We start from the raw sequence: 24,251 nt of genomic DNA on the forward strand, positions 1-24,251 counted from the left end.
AGATTAAAAAAAATCAAACTTGCTCTCAGTATCCATGTTAAGGAAAGGAAAAAATGAAGAGAACAGCGCTTCACAAAGGAATAACAACGCAGTTAGGGAGGCGGTGAAACCTCTCCAGGCTCAGCTGGCATTGAGTGCTCACTGAAATGAAACCCATCTTAGAATAAAACAAGTCTTAAAAACACCTGAAAGCTCTGATCTTGATATTTGTAGTAATGGATCTATTGGCAAAAGAAAGTCGAGCATGTTTTGTTTTGTTTTTTAAATTTGTTCCGTATCAGGCAAATTCTAAAACTGGATGTTGGGTGGCAAACAAACAGCAGCACTTCTTGCTCCAGAGACTGGCAGACTCCACCAGTCTTGCAGCTAAAGGCACCCAGCGACAAGCGGGGGCTGCTCTACTAACATGCAAAAGTCGACAGTGTCATGTGCCAACTTTAGCAACAGATACCTTCTAGCACAGAGCATTAGCAGGAGATGCAGCAGACAAAGGAGAGTCCTCAAAGCCAAACTGTCTTTCTGATTGCAGTCAAGATGCTCTGACATAAAAGACAGCCCAAAACGTACAAAAATCTATACTATTAATAAATAAGTTAATGATAAATGAAGGTGCAGCCACTGCTTGTCAGCAGTGACACTGCACAGCTAGAGGAACAGCTGGATTCAGAGATTTGGTTCTCACATACACTCCCAGCAATTAGAATCCACTAGTTAATTGTCTGGAGCAAAGCCCAAGTGACTGCTGCTTCTTATGCTAAGGTCTGACATTTGGGTGTATTTATTTCATTTCAAGGTTATATTCTGTTTATATCTTTTTTATTAGTTCTGCAGCACAACATCATAATTGGACATTTTTATGATCGCACTGATTCTTATGGTTATTTTTATGGCAACAATTGGTGGGTACCTGCTTTTCCTCCCCCTTCTCTTGGCATCTTATTAATCCAAGGCTGTTTTTAGAAGTCAGATGAGAATGGAACAGGACTGCTGTTTTCTAAGCAGCCATTTTAAGGGAGCATTCAACAACATAATCTTTATTTCTACTCGACCAAGCATTCCACATTTCAGTGTCAACCATGTTCTGAAACAGCACTGATGCTGACGGAAGCCAACGTTTCTCAACCAGCTTTGCAGCACTACACTGAATAAGAAGACATTACAGTCCTGTATGAAGTTACTGTATTGCAGGCAGTTTGGAATATACCAAGCAATCACCTTTGCACTGCCTATTGCAAGAGCGTATCACATTAAGCTTGAAGCAATGGACTTAATCCCCATCCCCAGGGAGGTGGTAGAGTCACCAACCCTGGAGGTGTTCAAGGAGCATTTAGACATTGTGTTGAGGGACATGGTTCAGTGATAGCTATTAGTGATAGGCAGACGGTTGGACTGGATGATCTTGAAGGTCTTTTCCAATGTTGGTGAAATGAAGAAATGCCTTGGTTTTGGAGCAAGTCTCGGCCCTTAGGGCTGAGTATTTTATCACACTATGGTACTGAGGATCCAGACGAAGAATTTACAGGATAGCAGAGGCACCTAGCACATCATCTTCAGCACCTACAGAACTCAAAAACACATTGTTAAACAACAGATTCAAGCTGCACTTCTGCACTTGCTGTGGGAGCTTCACAGAATGGAACACAGAAGGGGAATACAGAACTGCAGTATCTCCAGTTCCAGATCTGACCAAGAACCAGAAATATCTCAGCAAACCAGTTAATTACACAGCTGTTACAATTCTACGGTTTGGGTACATCTCCTCTGTCACATACACACAAATCACAAAGGGACAAAGCAGGAACATTCTCCCCAAATGCTGTCAATCTCCCCATTGGCAGCACTCACCTTCACAACTTGTCCCATCTCAGATGCTCAGGTCAGGGCAGCATTAAGAAAAAAACATGCTTATCTATTAAATGGGGGCACTGGAAGTTCACTTCAAAATTTATGGCTCCAGTTTTAAAGCATAAGAAAAGATGTTCCCTCCCTCATCAACAAATGGGTTTGATGGAAAGTCTCCAGGAAGATTTTCCTTATAGGGCTGATAAACGAAAGAAGTTCAAAACACGAAGCCATGAGTGAAAGAGAGTGATACAGCCTGGAAAAGCCTGCGCCCAACACACAGTGGAATGACAGAAACTAAACATCTCATTAGTTTCTGTAACCATGAAGAATTAAATAAGAACTTCCTCTATTCCCCCAGAGGTGTTAACACTACAGCAGCGTGCTTGAAGGCAAAAAGACCCCAACAAATAAAGCTTAAAAACAAACAACAATTTTAACAAATATACCTAGCACATATATTTAGGCAGGACAGACCAGAACACTGCTTTACTGCTTTTTTTTCTTCCCCCCCACTTTAAGACATTTAAAAAACATCTCCACCCACAGAGAACATCAAAGAGTTCCGTAAATTGTGTATACTTAAAAAGAAATCAAACTTGGCTACAACAAGTGATGTACAAAGCTGCAGCTTCAGGGAAAAAAAAACATTGTTCTATCTTTTTTTTTTTTGCCACAAACAAAGCAACAGGTTTTATTTGTTTTAAAGTTCAGCTTTCATTTCGTTCATAAAGTATTTGATGATCGTGCCTTGAAAAATGCCAGGGAAAAAAATAACAGAATATAGCCTTTAATTGGAGAAGGGTCCTCCTCTGGCCCCTCAAAGAGCTTCTGTTGTTGTTTTAATAAATATTAAAGATTTAAATAAGTTTTGCTACTTACATGCATCAACTGCGTTATAGATTTCATAAAGGCAGTTCCAAAAGTAATGCCTCCTATTTTATGATGTCCCACAATGTGGGATGTGGATGTTAGTGGTGTGGCAGTAGAGGCTGAACTCTCCCACCAATATCCCGTTATATTTCATTGCTGTGTGACTGCATCAGAAGGCCAGTCTGACAGAATGGCTTCTGACCTGGAAGTGAGTATGAAGCAAAGGTCTTAAATTCCTCCATGCAAAAAGGATGGCACTCACTGACATTCACCGATGCTTGTGAACAGTTATAGAGACCAAACAGTACATGTCAGCACAGCGAGGCTATGGGTGGTGCATTTCAGCAGTATCAACACCGGCCACCTCTGCTGGAGCAGATTTTGAGGAGTGCAGCATATGCAGCTCTTGCTCATGGCTGGCAAAAATGCACAGCTAACGGCGGTGACAATGTTGAAAAATAGCGTTTTTCAAAATAGAGACAGATTATTTGCTCTAGCAAATAACATTGTTGTGCTCTTTGTGTGAGTTGTAGTTTTCATGGAAATAAACAGAAGGCATTACTTTCAGTGCAACCAATGTATACGAGGCCCAAGACAATTCCTCTTCACTCAGTGCGGCCCAGGCAAGCCAAAAAAGGCTGAACACCTCCAGTCTGCACTGTGAATCTGCTCACTCTGTATTTTGCTCCAAGACTTTGGTTTCTAAGGTGACATCTGGGCTCACATGATGGGACAGTTCACTCTACACTCCAATACAACAGTGCACGTGCCCAGGGTGGAATGTTCCCCCTTCTAAAGGGGGGCAGCCACCAGCCCACCTGGGGGTCATGTGGCTCTGGAATGAGCCTTCTTCTCATCTACAGCTGACCACAGGCAAGTTACTTCAATTCCGCAGTTGACTATAAAACCATGATGCAACACCAATAAGTTCTTAAAAACACTTCTAAGTTTTGCAGTTTTCCTGCCAGCAAAACTATGCAAGAAACACAGTTAGCATAACTTGGGTGAGCTCTTTATATGCTCCCAGGTAAGCTGTGTGACAACAGGAGGAGGAGGAAGGGCAATTTAGGTAGAGGAAGCTGGCTGCTACCAACCAGAGGGAGGAGGGCCATAAGGACAGCGATCTCTTTTGAATAACCCACATTCACATGGGATACTTCTGCTAAATCACCATTTTTAGTGAGGAAACTAGGAAAATACTTTGGCTTATTTGTAAAGGGATGGTCCACATCTAATCGAATACCCTTTTCTGTTCACACTTCAGACAACATTGCTTTGAGAGCCGCAAGAAAAGAGAGCTAATGCTTTCTAATAGCACATAAAGATTACACCACTGAGATTGACAGAACCATTGGCTTTATGTCACAAAACACAAATGCCTTTTTTCTTCTGCATGACGGCCTGTGCCACAGAAATCCCTTGAAATCAGGAAAAAAGCATACAGGGAAATTACGCTTCTCCTACAGAGAAGCTGAAGAAATTAACATTTTCTTGGTGGTTTTTTGTTTTAAAATTAAAATAAGCTTGACTAACAACACTATTACATTCACAACAAAGTCATTTAGAGTACCTAATTGACTGAAATTCTCCACAGCATGGACAGTAATAGCAGATACACTTCTCCCCTCAGGGAAATCTCACTGAACAACAAAGCCTGAGTGGAGGGACACAACGACTGCACACAGGTTTGAAATGATGGATGAATGGCAAGCTTCGTGATCAAAAAAACTTGATTATTGAAAAAACTATTTCCCTTCTGAGTGTGACTCCTACCACGTTCTGGAGAACGCAAACACAAAGAATCCCAACTGTAGGGAGCTGGTAGGCATCCTGAAGACATCCATAGTGCATCAATAGGACCAAGAAGGGTCCAGCATACCTAGCATTTGGGGAACCTGGGTCTTCAATCTGGAAGAACAAAATCTTTAACTGAATGATTATTTCTGCTACCTTCTGCATGAAGGATTGCCTCTTTATTGCTGATCACTCTCCTACACACTTGTTTCACATCCCTCAGAACTGTACCAGAAAGCAGATTTCAATGGCACATGGTCGGAGAGACTTTCAGCAGATCCTTTGAGCAAACAACCTGATCCTGCTCCTTTGAACAGAAGGAGAAAGGCCCTCACATGAGAGGCTAAGAACATAGAGTCTTAGGTATTCTTCACAGAAAGCATGAAGTAGGATAGAGGAAAAAAAGGCTCTATTAGTATTGTTGATCCACATTTTGATGAAAGCTTAAAATGTAAATGAAAAGAGAGAGAATAGGGATGAAGCATCTTTAAACTTGCAACAAATCATTTTATATTGATAGAATCCCGGGCTTAAATCCAAGCACAGCTATTGCCTTAATGCAGACTGATTTCAGGAGACTTAAAAATAGCCAAGATACTATGGTGATTGGCAGGCATTGTAGAGACAACTGCCAAAGTCAAATTGATTTTTTTTTTCCCTTCTGAAGGACTCCAGATAATTTAAGCAAGGCTACAAATTAAAGCGTGCCCACACATGACTTCTTGACGATTTCAAAACACAGACCCCCAAGAGGGGAGCTGTTTCCCTACCCTCACCTCCCAGAAGTACAGGGAATTCATGCACAGACTGACCCACAACACTGGCTGGCATGCAAACGAGCATCTTGCTGCAATTTTGCACCGTACGTGATTACACCCAATTCTGCTGCTGTGCTTACAGTTCAGCCACGTATGAACTCTAGGGCTTCAACAAATGGTAATTTCTAGTATTATGCACTATTAACAGATGGGATCATCTCACAATTTCACTAGGCAGAAAACTCAATTACACTCTGTGTCTACTTAAGGGAGAGCTGCAACAGGAGGTTACATAGGCTACACAAATAGGCAGAGGTCACAGCAGTATGCACTCAAACTCCAAAAGTAGCTAAGCTAGAGAAGGTCCCAAGGGTAACAGAAGGCTTGAGTTTGGCTGTTGTTTTTTTCCTTCCCCTATATTAAAACCTTCAGTTTGTACTAAAATGTCAGGCAGGCAAAGGTAGAAGGACTTCAGGGGTGGGGGAGAGAGGGGGGTTTGAAGCACTTTCTAATCCACTGAGAACACTGCCTGCTTGCAGCATTCACACATCTGTCTAAGGCTCTTGAGATATTACTTCCAACAGCAATATAAATGAATTCAAACATGCATTACAGGTCTGATTAATTTTCAGCTAGTGACATTTTTAAAATAAAATACGTGTCAAGTAGTCCCTCTGTCACACAGAATACGATACGCCTCCAAGCACTCGTACCTCCCCTATGCAAGAGGTGTGCTGAAAGCCTCCGACTGTTGCTGCCTGTTAATATTCCAGAGAGGTTTTCAATAAGTGATATTGGATACTTGCTCTAGCAATGAAGGCCACAGAAAGGAATACCAACCCAGTTTACAAGTACCTGCAGAGTACTACTTGGCATACAGCTTCCGCATCTGATACTCCAGGCATTCAGTTTCATGCTACAGCAATGCTACACGTAATAGCTCTGTACGAAGCAGAATAGCCCTATAATCACCTTTCTACACATAAAACCCATGCTGATATGGGTGGATAATTACAAACACTAACATTAGCCCTATTAAGCTCATCTCCTCAGTTTCCCTTTAGAGTCAACGTGCTCGATGCAGATAACGGCATCCTCACTGTCTACTACAGGAGCCAAGGAAGATTGGTCTCACAAACAGTCATAAAAAGTACCAGACAAACATTAAGTGACCAGAAGATTTGTGACAAGGTGTTATCAGACAGATTATTGCCTTCATTGCACCACCCTCTCTCCAGACCCAAATTCCTCCCTGTACAGGTAGCTGAGATGACCCTCAATGAGATACTCACTTGTCAAGTCTCCTAACCAAGGGTGAATTCATTCACCTGATGAATTCGTCAAGTTCAATAACTGAATAGCACTGTTTTCACACACACTCCTACATTCCCAGAAGTACAAAAAGCTTAACACATGAAAAAATCCCCAAAACAAAAGCTCACTAGATGGAATAAAAGTCAGTCCAGGATTAGGGATAGAAAAGATCCCAAAACATCTTTTTTTTCTTTGAAGTGCACTCCAACTTGTGATGCAATGAACAGCTAATCGTAGAATCCTTAAGGTTGGAAAAGACCTCTAAGATCAGTGAGTCCAACCCCAACCCATCCCACCATGCCCACTGACCATGCCCCTCAGTGCCACATCCCCACGGCTCTCAAACACCTCCAGGGACAGTGACTCCACCACCTCCCCAGGCAGACTGCGCAATGCATCACCACTCTTTCTGAGAATAAATTGTTCCCAATATCCAACCTGAACCTCCTCTGATGCAGCTTAAGGTCATCACCTCTCATCCCATCATTGTTACCTGGCAGCAGAGGCTGACCCCCACCATGCCACAACCTCCTTTCAGGGCACTGCAGAGAATCTTAGCTATGTACTTAATATTAAACACTAAATAGAGAAATGTGCTCTGAACAACAACAACAAATAATCCTTAAGCATAGCTTTCTTCACACTGTAAGTCTGTGCAGATAGGGACAAAGTGACAAAGATTTGGTATGGTAATTACTCCCTGTCAAAATCTTGAGTGGTTAGAAATTCTCTGATTTCAATTGAATTTTTCCTTAAAATCTCAACTAATTGTTCTTAAGGACCTGGATTTCCCTATACAGCCACTCAGGCAAAACCCAGCCTCTGTCACACTGCAGATTTCAGTAGTCCTTTTTTTGTTATGATCTTCATACAGTTGCAGGGATAGGGGAGAACACAGTGATTCCCCATTATAAATTTGCCTCTGTTAAAAAGGCCCTTGTGCAATCACTGAGTAGGATCCCTATTTAAAGCTCACCTTTCCTCGGTCCTCCAAGACCATTAAAGCCTAAGCATCCATTACATTTTCTGCCCAGCCTATTATAAAGGTCAAATGTTGTAAGACAGCTACCATTCAGCTCCAAACCTAATTACACTTCCTGAAAATCATTCTGCTCGCATTCTTTTTGAAATACATAATGAGATTTTCATACAGAAGCAGCACTGCAGAAATGATCAACCCTTTGTACAATAGCAAGGCTTAGAAAATAACATCCCCGCTTAGCCAAACACTAGACAAGAATGACAAAGTCCCAGAGAAGTTCATCAGAAATGTTTTGAGCCAAAGCTAATACTAGCTCACCAGGAATGGATTCATGACACGTCAGAAAAATGATTACAATTAAAATTGAGTTTAACATATCTTTAATTATCAGAGGTAAGGCACAACAGAAGTCTAACATATAAACCTAGGGAGCTGTGAGCCACGTTTTACACAAAAACTGTTTTCTCATTATCTGTATCACTACGGCCATCTGAAAACCATAGAACTGAAGGTCAGCTTTGTCTGCTTATTTAACCATTAAGACACATACACAAAGGCTAGTCCCCAAGCAAAAGAGCTTAACCCGGGCATCAGAAAAAAACTGCAAGAAACTGTCAAAAATACAAATGAGGGTGATAGGCCAATAAGGTGAAAGAGGGAATATGAAATCAGTACATGAAAAATATGTGGCAGACAAACAGAAGACACAGCTCTTCATCAAATTCAACATAAATTCAAGTTTCTGACATACAGTGGTATTATCATCTTAAATAACACCCTCCATTACAGCTAAAAGGAACATTCTGATAAACAGAGGTTATATGATGCGCGAACAGAAAGCTGAGAAGAGAATGAGCAGCACACTTGACATTGACAGAACTCACTAACTCCCCATGTCATAAGAGAATGTAGAAATCATCTGAGTTACAGAGACTCAATTCTGCCACTTCTAATCCCATAAAGCTGTGCCTACATCATCAGAACTGCCCGAGATAAAACAAAACAATTGGTTGAGACACCACTACCGCTGTTGTTCCTAACAGGTCTTCGGGATGTTTCTCAGAGACCAACTTAACATGAGAGGTGGTTCACCTCTCTTCAGAGGAGAGGCTCAAATCCTTGACAGTTTAGACTAGAAATAAAAACAGCTGGTTTTGTTAGCACGCAGCCCTGAGAACTTACCTTGTTTTATTCACACAACTGGTATTTTCACAGATTAAAGTTTGCCCTGCAAATGAAGATGCCGACCTACAGCTTCCTGAGTGCAGAGATAGGAGAGTCACTACTCCTGTTAGATGAAGAAAGTATAGCCTGAGACCCAGATCTTCCACGAGATTATTAGCAGTGTTACCTGGAACTGAGATCTGAAGGCTTTAGAAAGTACGTACACAGAGGGAGATTCCCATGGTTCCTCTGCATGATACAGAATCATAGAATCAAGGCATCACCAATGCTGGAAAAGACCTCCATGACCATCCAGTCCAACCATCCGTCTACCACCAATATTTCCCCACTAAACCATGTCCCTTAGCACAACCTCTAAACATTTGAGCACCTCCAAGGATGGTGACTCATATATTAAAACATTTACGTTAAATGCAGCGTAAGTACAAATGCCCTAGGAGTTCCTGTAATGGGACGAACAAACCAAAAACAAACAGAAGAACACCAGAAAACGTTTTACGATATTCTTCCCAAAAGTACTCCATTCAACTGTCACACTCACAACAGCCATCCTTGTCCCAGCAGGTGAGCTACCCAGACAACTTCTTGCAACTCTACAGTTACAGAGCCAGTGGACTCTTCCTGTTATTTGAACATCACATCCATCTGTGTGCTGACAACTAAAAGGTCAGAGATTCTAGCTGCCAAAGGCTCATTTGTATATATGTTCCACAGTGTGGTATCAAATGAGAACCCACGCAGAAGCCAAGGTCACAACGTGATAGAAGCTGCATCTCTTCACCAACAAGATGAAGCATAAGAGGCATCTCTACTGTTAATCCCTAGAGTATTTTCTGTTTCTGCTAACTTTCCCTTTTCAGCCTATCTTACGTGTTTGCAGTTTTCTTTTACTATTAGAACCACGAATTCTTGTGCTAGATCAGACCAATAGTCTCGATTTAAATAAGTGGGAATTCTAATACCAGTGAAATCTCTCAATATTCCCAATAGCTTGTGATGACTATTTGAGTATTTCAGAAGCTCCAAATGAGGACATCACTACCAGTTACACTCTAAATGGAACGACCAGGGGAAACTTATCTATGAAAATTATCTTTAAAAAATTGCCATTAAACTAGTAATAACCTCGAAGAAGTAAAGCATGTCCCTTGGCAATAAAAGCTTTCCCATGTGAAAAAAGTAAGTTATTCACGACATTATTTTGGCAATAATGCATTAAGAAAACAGAAGGGATAACCCAAACTAAATGTTATATCTTAGCGTATTAATTTTGATATAGAAGAATGTTTGCATTCAAACATTTATCCCCAAGAAAACTTACACCACCTAAGACCAGGATTTAATGAAATCATCACTCTTATGTAAGAAATAAGGAAGGAAAAACTTGTTTGAATTTCTGTATAAAAATTTCAGCATTAACAATACGTAGTCAATAGAATAACTTACTTTCCAAATACATATTGATGATGACTAATGGTCAATGTTCTCAACAAGAAACAGTGCAGCGACAGTTCTTTTAGCCAGGAGGGGAGGTTTGTGGCAGGCTACACATTCTATTTTCTTTTCTATCCACAAAAGCTGAAATCACAGAGAAGCAACAGAAGGTCATACAGCAACTGGAGTTGCAAACTGCAAAAAAGAAAAACACCTTTTCTCTTGTGGAAGACGATGAAAATATTAGAGTAGACAAACATCACTGTGTTTAATTTCTAGAGTATTTCCATGATATCTCCTCTAAATTTCCAACCAATTTACATGCCTTCCCATCTAACTCCTCTCCTCACAGAGATTAGAGAATTACCCATGAATTAAAAGGCAGCCAGGTTTTCACGCTTCATCTGGCAGATATTACAGAGATAACCAGATGGAATCAAGAGATTTAATCTTAACATTCCAAAAACCTTCAGGGCCGGTACCGAATGTATAGCAAGCTCAGGACTGCCACTCAGGCTTTACTGAACATGCCTTGCTAATATGCAAAAACATACAGTGAGAATTGGAATGGTTAAGTACAAAGTATTGAGTAAACAAGAACAAACGGGGAAGAGAGTTGATCCATTTCTTTCTAAAATGCAATGACAAAGTCGTCTTTATCAACAGAGTTATATCCTCGTAAAACCCAGAACAGGGTGGAGAATCAATTACTGCTAGACTTGGGCCATCTCAAGGTCTCTCCACTTGTGTCTGATCATTTCAGTGTTTGCATATGAAAATACAGATCTCAGTTCCAAGGAGACGCTGTCCTTCCATTATATTTCATGTAGGTACAATGTCAAGCACGAAAAAGATTTCCTTTCCTGACTGGAAGAAACTTCAAGACATCTTAAGCAGTACAAATGAGCCATAGTCACGTTAAGTACGAGATGATGACAATAATAATGCACAATACTCCTTGCACAATTTTTATAGACTTGATCTTCCACTGTCTTATTTGTTTTTAATAAAAGTTTCGAAAATATCCTATTAAATCTTCAGCTAGCATTTCCTCTCCCCTTGTTTTTTAGGCTAAAACCACAAATAATCAAGAAATTGCTTTAAGGGATATTTTGTATTCGCTTATACCTAAAAAGTGAATAACACCACTGCAACCCCTGCTCCCCCCCAAAAAACTCCAACATATTAATGCAACGTTCTACATTTCCCATTAATGTCATCTGCTTCCCTGAGGAGTCCTCCTTCACATATTGTTTCATCACAGAAGACGTTTCCAATGTGACCTTTTCGCACAGCTGTATTGCAGCAAGCAGGTACTACACCAAGCCAGTCAGAAGTAATGGCTGAATACAATTTTCTTTTACAATCATGTCAAAGTGTATTTTCATCCTAATCAGGACAAAATGTTCAAAATGGAAAAAACAAAACACTGGGCAAAAAGAGAAATGAAGTATTTCAACTGACATCAACAAGTCTGATGGAATCATTTTGGTTTGTTTATACTGATAAATTCTACTGTATTGAGATAGGGCACAGCGTACCATGTTGTAATTGAATTAAGACAGATTTGGAATTTATGGCAACTTTTCCATTGAAAAACAACACTAAAGAATATCCTGAAGTACTTCATTTTCATAAAAAAAAATTTGCCCTGCAAATCTGCTCTCACGACAAAAATCAAACCCCAAATACCGACCAGAATAAGATTAGCCAACATATCTGTAGTATAGTAATGCTTTTCTAATTTTAAAAAGTCGCTCTCCATTTTAGCTGCTTATGGATCACCTGTGCTGCCCTTGTCAAGAGGACATTTCCAGAGATGCTCAGCTAACAGCAGCTGTCTTTAATCCCCATAGCAAGCCCCAGATTCAACGTTCCTCCTCCAGCTTGCCTCGCTCAGTGTGGTATTCTATGTCATGCTGTGACCTCAACCATTTGCCTCATTATACTCTTTTCTTCTTGTTTCCACAGGAGATTTTTTTCCCCTATTGGAACTATTTTAAAGGCACCTCCTGATAAAGTTGTTTCCCATTCCACTTCTATTCAGGTGAATGGAAGAGCTGTCAACATTTTCGGGAACTGAACACAAAGTCCTGAAGAGATTCATGCAAACCCCTCATGCACAAGAGCTTTCATCCTGCTGCCATGAGCACATCTCCCAGGGATGGCAGTGGTCTGCAATCATCCCTTAAAACATCCATACTCATTTTCACAGAGGACTGTGTTTCAGTCATCCCTGTAATTGCATAATGACTATCAGCTCTGGCACATTTAAACTTCCATCCCTTTTCCAAGCTAAGTGGATAGGAGGGAAGGGAAAAGAAGGCCTTTAACTGAATCCAAGGTCAGCATTTAATACTCTCTTTAATGCAACACTATCAATGTTGGAGGCCTACTTAATTCCTTTTAAACTGTCACTTAACAAGTATAATCCTTGTAAATAAACAAACCCTTGTGTGAACAGGCTCTTTTGATCCTTAAGAATAAGGCTAAACAAGCAACGAGAAACATCTGAAGTCTGATGTGATAATCAAAGCATGTCTTCTGTGCGTCCTCTGAGCTGGCAGCTAACAACAGCTTCAATGCACCTCCTGAGCAGCCTTTCTTCTCCAATGCTTTAATAAAACACAGTATTTTATTTAAACTACGGGGAGCTTGAGCTTTATTATGTATATCTGAAATCTCTATCTAGTTCCGCTCCTAAAATAATATATTCACAACTTTCCTGTGAGTTTTGGAGATCTCGATTTACCCCACCCACTTTTTACTCAGATTAGAAGTACTAGCATCAGTCTACTGAAGTTAACGTTTTCTTCACTATGTGTCATCAAGAAACTGAGCCTCTATTATCTACAAATCAGGATTTTGGTATTCTGATCTCATGAGCTCAGTTACATTCTGACTGTTCTTCACCTGTCTTCAGAGCCGCTGGGCATTCCACTTTGGCTATGTGAACTTTCAGGAACACCTGTTTATTCCTGACATGCACCACAGCACGTTTTCTATGGAGTAAAAAGAAAATAAACAATTCAACTCTATTTGCATGTGGACCTTCATAATTATCCCTATCAGTGGAAATGTAAACGCAGCCCTCCAGACCAGCTATTAGTCTTTTCAATGATTCTGTACCGCACATATGCTAGGATAGCATCTTATTCTGCCTGTGCTCGAGTCACAGGCACTCCACAGACTCCTGATTTCTTTAGTGTTTTAATAAGTTGAAGTCTGGATGGGCATGAAAGCCAAAGAAAAGGATTACAGGGGGTTATTCAGCGCTGTCAGTGAAAGAAAATCCCTCTCTCACTGCCAGATGCATTAAACTACTGATCTCACAATTGCATAAAATCACTGGCATTAAATCTATGCTAATTCAGCCCAAAGAAAGAAAATTTATTTAACCCAGAGCCCTTTTCCAATGCCATTCAAAAAGCTCTAATTTGAGAAACATTCCTGTTCTCCCATCGCATTGTATTATTACAGGAACTATTTAAAATGTATTATTCACATTCATTAAAAAGAATGAGAATATCTGGAGGGCATTTGCTGTTTAGACATATCTGGTCATGGTTTTGTTTTCTTACAAAAACATTCACCTCTTGCTACATAGGTTCCTGCTTAGCATTACTGATGGGAGAGGCACAAAAGTGGACATTCCAAAGTGAACATTAACTTTGAATACATAACTTCAACAAATTAAAGGCCAAAATCTTCAATTTGTCAAAATTACTTGTTTAGTGTTATTAGAACCAGGAGTCAGACCGAGCCATGAGTTGGACTCAGTGACCCGAATGGGTTCTTCCCACCACAAGATATTTTGTGATTCTACAATTTTTTGTTATTTTATTAAAATATCTTGCCCACAGGATGTACAGAACAGAAGGGCAGACTATGCTCCACCACTGGATGCTACTGTCAGACACGGCACAGAAGAGACCAACAAATAAAAGCCTAATTTTACACCAAAGGATATGAAATTGAATATTTGGGGGCTCAGTGAATTAATGGGAATTAGAATAGACCTTTCCATCAAATAGATCTTTTGATGACAGTTGTTTCTACAGAGGCCTTTACATATCCCTTTAACGAGCTTGGCACACATTCGTGTTAAGGCAGACTATCTGGCTAGACGAATCACTAGTCTGATCTAATATGGCAATTTCTATGTTCTTAAAGGAAAAAATAAAGCAGCGCACTAACACACTCCAGGGAAAAATCCAGCAAAACTTAAAAATTAAAATAAAAACATAAAAATTGCTATAAATTAATTTTCTCCCTCCTGTGTTGCAATATGATTTTATGTGCAACATTAAAACTACAACATGAGTTATCTTTTCAAGCCTTGCTTGAAAGGGACTGTGAGTAGAGGCAGGCAGCTGAATCTTGGTGGAGAACCAAGTTTATACCCATTCTAATTACATACATAATACACTTGTTTGAACTACTGTAGGTATTATTTAGATGTATGCTATACATTCTGTCTAAAGTAAATTGAAATAAAAATATAATGCATAGCTGAAAAATATACTCTGTACAAAGTACTGTATCTCACTGACAAGTACTTTAAAAAAAGGCTAAAAGTAATAAAAATTACTGCTAGAAAAATCGAAGTGTTCCATTCCTAGATTTTATGGGGGTAATAAAAAATGAAAAAGCAGCTCTAGTTAAGCTAGACTGATGAAGTGATATACAGCCAGAAAGGCATTCAAGGTTGTGTTGAAACAGATTTAAAATTGATATATATCAAATACAATAATTCTGGTGCATATTAAACAGAGTCTAGATAGAATACTAGTGCAGACTTTCAGCAGATGATGGGGAGTTAAATTAAAAAATAAAGTTTGACCTAGACAAACTGCCATGCCCAAGAGCTTGAATGAAGTTGTTAATAGTTGTTTTAACCCATAAAGTGCCTTGCTTTAGAGCAACACTGGAAGCTTTTGTTTATTTTATTTGCACGTGTTTCAGAATTTCTGCCACTTTAGCTCTTTTTTAATTATTATTTGTAACAAAGATATCTTTCTGATTGCTGCAGAGGAGCACACCGAACTGTTTGGCTTTTGTCAGACTAGCCAAAAACATGGTCACGTGTTACAAATTATTTCCAAGGTTAATTCGTACAGGAATTGAAGAAATACATGGCTTCCTGGACAGCAGTGAGTGTAGACACAGTTTGTAGTGACAAACATGAAATGGATGAGTTTAACCACTTTATCCACATCTGTGACTCAGTTACAGGTAGAGCAGTAGGCCAGTTAAGAAGGTTATCTCCGGGAGTGAGGCTTTGCAGTGTAACATTTCATTTTTATCATAGAGACAGAGGAGGCAGAGAGCTCATCAGTGCTTTGAGTTCATACAACACAAGGGAAAAACAAGGCAAGAAGATCATTAACATTCTGTCCACATTCTGTATGGGTTCAGGTTATGACACATCATTTATTCTCTTAAGCGAGATGCTTTAACATAAGTTCACATGGAAGAATGAAATGATCTTTTCAACACTACCCTGTATTCATCTTCCTCCTGCTGGAATTAGATAAACTTAAAAAAACAACACTTCAAAAAAAACTCCCAATGTGGCTGCACAAAACAATCAGAAAAAAGGTTTTTAGAGTGTTCTGACACACGCATTTTCTGTGTAGTTACTTGTTCTGAAATTCAGCCTCAGCAAAGGACCAGCACAACAGCTACATGCCACTCTGGTCATAACAGAACCAGATTTTGAGAAGGCAAATATTCAGAAACAAATGGACTTCATACTCTTCCTCTGCAAAGGGGAGGACTTGAGCTTTGTCACAGTTTCACCAGCATTTAGCGAACCACACCCAAAAAACGAACTAAGGGAGATACTCAAAGTAAACACTGCAATGCCACCAGCATCCCACCACTGCAGCACAGCTTTGCCTTGGCTGTATTATGCATCGCCAACTTCAGCTCTACAAGTAGCAGCTTGCCCATGTTGTGACTCTTCACACAGAAACAGGTCACCTGCAGGTGTCAGGAACACAGTACCATTGCCTCAGTGCCTGAACAGAACGCTTGCACTCAGCTACATACAGTAACACCCACACAAGTGCCATCATGGCAATATGAAATGGGTGAACTGTTACCAGCAGCTTTCCACCTGTACCCCAACCCAATGGCATCTCATGTAGCTCAAAAAAACACTATCAAATGACACTAGAGACAGCAGCAATCTCTTGTCTACAAAACTGCTCCATCCACCCATGTCAAGGAGCAAAACTCATCCGTTTGTAGCAGAAATGAAAAAACACTGTCAAAGATAAATCAGGCTAGTACCTGGCAGACTAAGCATGCTGTACCAATTATCCTGAAGAAATTGTAACTACACCGTCAGCTTCTTACAGGGGACATGTGTACTCTGACAGTGACAAAGCAAGAGTCTGCTTTTGAGACGTTCACACCTCTAAATGCTCGCCAGCCTATGACATCCTGCAAGAACAAGTTGCTTTGGCAGTTCAAAATGGAAAGCATCCAGGCTGGTTGTACAGTAGGAAACGCTAAATTATTAGCAACAAAATGTCATAAACTTGTCTCCCTGACTACTGATCTTAAAGAGATCCCCTTTATAGGCTACTGATTATTTTCTACTTAAAAACCTTTAAAAAGTAATAATTACGTCCATCACGCCTGTATACAATTATGGTATGCTCCAGGCAGTCTTACAGCTGCAGAACTGCTCCCAGCCTCTGCACCAACCCTCCCTTGGAGCAGGTTAGACCCAGTACTTCTTGGTCTGATGTCTTACAGACACTGACTCCCATACTGCAGAAGCAGTTTCCTTTTTGGAAGACTTAAATACACTACCCTCAAATCCCTATGCAAAGCAAGCCAGGCTTCTTTTCCTCCAATAAATGACTGTTTTACAATAAAAATCTCTACCATGCATACATAAATGAGAGCAAAAGCATGAGATTGATCTGCCACGAGTAGAAGAGGCATTCTAGTAGCTGTTTAAGAATATGGTAGATACTTTTGTTGCTGTGATTCACAACAAAATTACACAGGAGTGCTAAAAGGGTTTGTCTGGTTTGTCTTTTTTCCCCTCTAGTGTTACTAAATCCCATGTTACTCCACTGCCTAAGCTCCAGAGCACAGGAAATAGAAAAACAGGAGAATTTCAGTCCTCATAACTGCAAAGAATTTAAAATATAGAATCAGAATTGTTTGAGTTGGAAGGAACCCTTAGAGGCCACCTAGTGAACAGGGACATGTATCTGCAGCTCTATCAGGTACTCAGAGCCCCATCCAGCTTCACCTTGGGTGTTTCCAAGAGCATGAACCTCCAAAGACCAGAGAATGCTCTGAAACCTTAAAACAAATGATTTTTAATGCAACCTTGCAAATATTTGAGCTATGCAGAGGAACTGCCAAGCAGCAGTTTTTCAACAGAAGATGGTATGGGATTTAAAAAGAGATCAGAGAAATTCCTGAAGGATGGATTCATTCACAGCATCGACTGCGTGATAAAGAAAACCCACAATTGTTGAGATGCCACCTCTGCCTGCTGAAGTTTCTGAACCCCTGTTTCAAAAGATGTAGGAAGACGATCTTGCACTGTTCTGTAAATGCTTTCCCCCCTCACTGCTTTTCCTTCACAGTGAATATCAGGCAGCATCACAAGTGAGAGTGCTGTCAGAGAGACCTCATATTTCAACCTCATCTCATCAATTGTGGTCTTAAGATGTGGAGGTGAGGTACAGAAAACAGTTTAAGTCAGAAACTGTGCAGAGAAGTCCAGTAATTACAGAAGAACTTTACTCCAATATTGCCCTTCACCTCTCCTCTGTATTTTACAGCAAAATTAGAAGTATAAATAAAACCGCATCATTACAAAACTTCTACAAATCCATTCCAAAGAGAATTTTAGGTAAGATTTGCCAGGTAGGAACAGGGAAAACAAAAATAATCAGAAGGATTTGCTCAGAAAAATACTGTGTGCAAATGTTAAAAAAATCACATCCTGTTGAAGGACTTTGGCATTATCACATAGCTAGATACAACTCCGCTGCATGCTGTAATTAAATGTACAATTGCTGCATGCCGTATTCAAAAAGCAAAGATCTTCAACAAAAAAGATGAGATAAATATGAGACACGAGGGAACTGACAAACTGACGTACCTCCACTCACACAGTCATCTAGTAACAAGGTTCGATGTAATCCCGGAGTCCAATCAACAGCTTCATATTGACTACCTATAAGGAAACGCTGGCTTAGCAATTGTAAGAAAAAGCACTGGAAAAAAAAACATCCGCAGTACACAAATGTCCCCTTGTAGGTTTTTGGCCACTTGTTCAATTTTTTTTTTTTAAATCATACATGAGAGTGATTTATCTCTTTGTATAAAATAAATACCACAATAAGGAAGATCCAGATAGAATATACAAGAGCTTCAAAATCACAGCGGAATAGAGCACTGTGTGGATAAGAAATCTGTCTCTTAAAGTAAACCAAGGGGATTAAATCAAACTCTGAAAGAAGACAAGTAAATGATAAATGACACACGGCTGTAACTAAACTAAATCTTTGTGTCTAAATGAAATACAGAGGGCTGAAGAGATTATGCAAATTGAAATGAATCAGACTGAATCAAGACTTGCAGCCAACCTAAACTGAGAGGGAAGACGCTGCAGTCTGAAGGCAGACCAATTACACAACCTGGGGCTGAACAGCTGACCAAGGGATAAAGGATGGAAATTGTATTCGGTACCCAGAGTTCTCCAAGAATAATGGTGTAAGAGGAGAGGGGAGGTCCATCTCTACAGCTGCCATCCAGGGTTTTGGTAGGAAAGTAAGAAAAAAAAGAAAGTTGTATAAAACATGCATTAGAGCCTGCATATGTAAATACAAGCATACTCTCACTGCAAGCCAGCTAAGGTCTCAAAGCCATACAGGGTCAAAATCTACCAAGATTTTTTCTCTACAGTACTTTCGAAACAGCACTGCAGTTGCTTTCAAGTGAAATACGCTTATGTCTTTAGTAGACAGTTGAATACTTTTTTTTTTAAAGCCTCCTAAAACAGACTGCTCTGCATTATTAGGTCTGATCACTACATTTGGAATTTGTATTCAAAATTTCTCATAAGAATTTCACAAGAACTCAGATCTCAATTTCTAATGTATTCTCCCTCATTCAACCACTCAGTTAAGGATGCACTCACAGTCACACAATGGAACAGAACTAGTAACATGGAAGTTAAGCAATCTGTTAAATGATCCAAAATTACGCTGTATTTACTTTATTCACTATTACCAGCAATTACAAATCATAATACAAGAGTCTTTTGACCTTTAGAATAACTGACACAGTCTTTTGCAAGCTGAGCAAACCAGCTTCCCCAAGAACATAGGGAAGGGAAGGACGAAAGTCAAGTGCTGTAATTAGCTGCATAATTATTTTCCAAAATAAAATGTGCAATCTTCACCTCTTTGGCATTGAATGGCATCATTGGGGCTGCTATCATTAAGCTGCCATCACTGCACTATCATTATAGGGCTGATAAGGAAAGACAAACACTTTGAGATCCGCTAGAGGATGCGCTTATTTCCCAACTTCCCTCAACTAACGTATTTACGTACTTATTTTTGGTGGATGATGGGATTTTGAGGGCAGGAAGGAAGGTCACCGACACTGGAACCAGCAGGGATAAATACATGCTTTTCTCAACAGGAATTGAGTCTGGTGCACTGATAATCAAGAGACATTATGTCCTAGCTTTTATTTGGCCAGTGACAAAAATCTCATCAGCCTGAACAGGGTCAAGACTCTACTTCAGGCTTGTAGACACTTAGACACAAGATTTGAGCTAACATATAGAACTCCAGAAGGAATACAGAGGGAAGAGAGAATCCAAGTCTTCAAGAAACACTGCTTAAGTGAAAACCTTTCCTGAATCTGTTTTCCCAAACAAACAACAACCAAACAAGTAAAGTTCCCACCACTGAATATTCAGTGTAACTCAACAGAAAAAAAAAAAGAAAAGCTAAATATTACACAAAGGTAATTTGTGTTTACAAAACCCACAGCAAAATTTCAAGCAGTCCACTGCAGCATAAGCAGGCAGGGACAAATGGAGTGGAACAGTTCCATGTTATCACACACACATTAGAAGAGATCCCTAATTCCTTTTGAAAGGTTGGTTTAGTGCCATGACCTGTTGAGAGTAAGATGCAAGTGGATGCTCTTGCAGCCAGAATCTCTCACAGCTATCAGGCATACATTTAAGAGCAGACATTTATTTGCTGGAGAACTGAGTCACTAAGCTTTCTTCCATCTACATTATATAAGGGAAGAGTGGATTACAGAATAGGCATTAAAACCATGGAGCTGACTTCAGATATTCTTGGGAAAGAAAAAGAAAAATCCCTTTGTCATCCACACAACTGATCACATAGAACTGCGCTTCTCGGCCAGCCCAAGGCTTACTATGCATCAGCCTGAGGTAAATCCAAATCAAATAAGCCACTGCAAACGCTTGACCTTTATTAAGTGTCCACAGGTTGCTTCTTTAAAATACAAAACAAAACAATCCTCAGAGAAAACAAGACTTAACAGGTCACTAGGTAGATGAAGGAAAGGAAATTAACACAAATGTTTATGCTTAGACAAGATAGAATATGTAAATCAATGCTAACTGTATGCAGTGTATCACAAATAGTGTTCTGATCACAGCCAGTGCTATTGTGAACCTGAATTCAGCATTGTCTTCAGTATTACTGAAGGACCAGAAACTGATCTACATCATCCAAGAGCCGTCCCAGAAAATACAGCAGAAAAACTGAAGAAAATTAATCTGATAGGAGGAACGCTGGAGTTACCTTATAACTACAACACATCTCAGCCAGTAAACCATACACCAAGACACTGTTTTTTTGAGTCAATATTGGCTCTTCAGTGCAAATTAGTAGGGATACTCCACAGGCCCAAGGAACAGCGCCCATAAATCTGCTTGCAAGACCAGAGACTGACTGAAATTTCTAAAACCCAAATCACTGCACCAAACAGATGGGTCTGATCTGTTGCCAACCCCCTGGATAACACACAGGATCCTCCTGACTTCAAACATCTAGTAATTCTCCTCACAGAACAGAAGGCAAAGACTAAAGCCTAATAGGAAAGGAAGATCACCCTTCTCTCCCTAGATTTAAGTGTGAAAGACCAATAGGAAAAGGACCACTAGGGAATGCGAACATACTTGCAAGACCATAAAACTTAGGGAAAGTAGTCAGAGGAATTTTGTCTTGAGACAAACACTGAGGAGAAGCAATTGCCAAGGGATGGAACACAGTAAAAACATTCACAGCTTTTGAGAGTTGCAAATGTTGGCTGTTGTTTTTTTTGTTTTGTTTTTTAAAATGATGATGGAAAGACTTAGCAAAAAGAACTGAAGGAATCTGTCAACTGAAGTGACTGATAAAAGTTTATGGTTGTTCTGAAACACTTCATAGAGAATGGAGAATAGCTTACACAAGAAATACGTGTGCTTGCAACAGAGCTTAATGTTAATATTAAGCAGCAAATACATGCATCAAACCTAAGCTTCCAAACTCCTGCAAAGGAGTTTTGTCCTCCTCTACTGATGTTTCAAAACCGCTGTTAACAGAATAAAAATGAAGGCCCATGCAACTAGACCTTCACATCACCATGCCCACCCATAATAATTCCAACAACATCACACACACTGCTCAAAGTCCATCTCAAAACATGGGTTCTTTGGCATTTCATACTTATTTCTGACTCCTTCCATTACTTCCCTCTTTCAGAAACCAATCAGACTTAAATATGGATTGTGTGACTGCATTTCCACTGCCTAAGACAATGCAAAACAAATGAGAAGTTGACATGAATACAAGTTCACAAACAGACTCAAGTAGCCAACAATATTCACTTGTATTCATTTTTGCTCTATTTTTCATCTCTCCATTCCATACTTCCAGAATCCAGTTCATGAGCCCTGTCAAGCTTAATTAACAACAATATCAATGCTGCTAATACTAATATCTGAAAACCACAGGTAAATGCATGCATCTGTGGGAAAAGAAGGTACCAGGGCACCTGATTAGGGAATAAATGACTTAAGTAGCAAGACAAACATGCTAATTATTTTCATTCAGATGCTGCATTACTATCAACATCTTTTCTAAGCCAGCAATTAGGCTTTCACTAACCGTATCTAACTTGTACAAACTAGACTAGATGTAAACTCCCAAAAAACTATTTTCAACATACAATTTGTTGTTGTTGTAATTTCAACATACAAATCAACAGATTCAATTTTCAGCCCATAAGGATTCTCTATTAAGACTACTAGAGAGAACGTAGCTTCAACAATAAGTAATGCTGTTCAAGATTCATACAGATTACTGCAGAACTGTTCTTCCTAGCACAAATCTTCAGAATTTGATGAACAAAGGAAAGTGAAAAGGAATATTATAAAGACCAATAACAAATAAAATCTTGTGGGAAGACTTCTTGTTTCATGCATAACACAAGTTCGTAAAATAAGTAAATGCATCATTCTGTATTTTGTATTTCTTTTACTCCTAAGAAAAAACTCAAGCAGAATCATTTGCAGTCATTACACAGTCCACTCAGCACAATCTCAATTCCAACCATGATTTCCAGCCTCACAATGATAAAACACAGCTTTGCTTTGTTGAAACAGTAAGTAAAACTTAGCTTCGATGACTTGGTGTTCCTATCAACCCAGACTAGGAAGTCTGAAAGACAATTTGGCCAACACCAATGAAAAGAAATATAAAGAAGCTGCTTACCTTCAGAAAACCTCAAGTAGGCAGGGATCTCCAGCAAAATACCCTTGCTTCCACTGCCAACCCTTAAATGAGGTATGGGATGGGGTGGATCCTGGCTCCACCCCTTCCAGTAACTCAGGTGCACTGCATACACCTGAGCTCCCATGGGTTGGCCCTGCCTTCCTACCAGGTGCTCCATCACTGGTTCAAGCCATGACTTAGCATTCCTGCTGCACCTTCTTTCTTGCTTAAAACCATCTTTCCTCTCCAGATTGCAAACATGAGCTGAAAAAATTATTATATCAGTGATGAATTATTACTAGGGTTTTTGTTACCATCATCATATATGTCCACTGTAAACTGTCACATTACACAACTTAAGTAACCTGAACTCCCACTTGTGCAACATCTGAGGTATTGGCACAGGCTGCCCAGGAAGATGGGACACCATCCCGGGACATTTTCAAGAAAAGGGCACATGTGGCATTGAGGGATATGATTTAGTGGGCATGGCGGGAATGGGTTGAGGTTGGACTCCTAGGCATCTCTTCCAATCCTAATGACTCTAGGATTCTATGAAGTCTAACTGGTCCAATCCTTCCTTTCCTTAACAGTTCTGGTGTTTCTTTAGAAAAGCCCAGAAAGCTTTTTGCCTCATTTTTTTTGCCTATTTTACACTATCGTGTTTTCAATACAGGGGATGATTCTTCCCATTCAGTGTTATGCTTCTACTTCGTATATAGTGATTGCAAGACAAGAAATGATATCTTCCAAACCAGTTTGTGCTACAGTACCTCCTATGCCACTCATTTACCCATCAACATTACATCCTCAACTTTACTATGATCTTCATGCTAGTTCCTACGCCATTACTGATGTTATTGCTTTGCCTTCTGTCCCAGGAAGCAACCTTGACTAAGAGTTTGAGCCTACCCTGGAGCCACCAGGACTAAAGACATACTGTAAAATTAAAATAAACTTTCTCACAACCACACAACTATAGTCTTTAACATAAAGAAGCACTTGGTAAGAATCATAAGAAGCTGTTAACACCAATCAGGGTTTTCAGTTACACAAACATTTAACAGAAGGACAACAAAAGTCCAAGGTCGGCACAAACTGCAGTAGGACTGAGGAGAGCTGCTGTTGTTTTGCTGCAAAGGGGCTGTGTAAAAATGAGCACACCCCAATCACGAACAGTTGCACTGCACATCCTTCCCCAGTCATCCCCAGAGGGAAAAACGTGAATTTTCCCTTCTGCAATGCCTTTCCTAGTGCAGGCAGGACTCTGGGCTT

General features: G+C 39.9%; 1 protein-coding gene across 14 annotated transcripts in view; it reads right to left on the reverse strand.

The window, feature by feature from the left end:
- The window catches only part of LRRTM4 (leucine rich repeat transmembrane neuronal 4), a 504,688-nt gene that overhangs the window by 271,402 nt on the left and 209,035 nt on the right, over positions 1-24,251 (reverse strand). For 11 of the 14 annotated variants that reach the window (XM_021374975.1, XM_021374968.1, XM_021374971.1 and 8 more), the window contains one exon: positions 18,323-18,397. The exons of 1 other annotated variant lie outside the window; for it this stretch is intronic. The gene's annotated coding sequence lies outside the window, so the exon portion shown is untranslated. Of the gene's footprint in view, positions 1-10,194; positions 10,327-18,322; positions 18,398-22,976; positions 23,010-24,251 lie in introns of those variants that run through there. 2 more of the 14 variants (XM_021374977.1, XM_021374974.1) reach the window with 2 other exon arrangements.

The sequence above is a fragment of the Numida meleagris genome, chromosome 21 (assembly GCF_002078875.1).
Source record: "Numida meleagris isolate 19003 breed g44 Domestic line chromosome 21, NumMel1.0, whole genome shotgun sequence".
NCBI lineage: Eukaryota > Metazoa > Chordata > Aves > Galliformes > Numididae > Numida > Numida meleagris.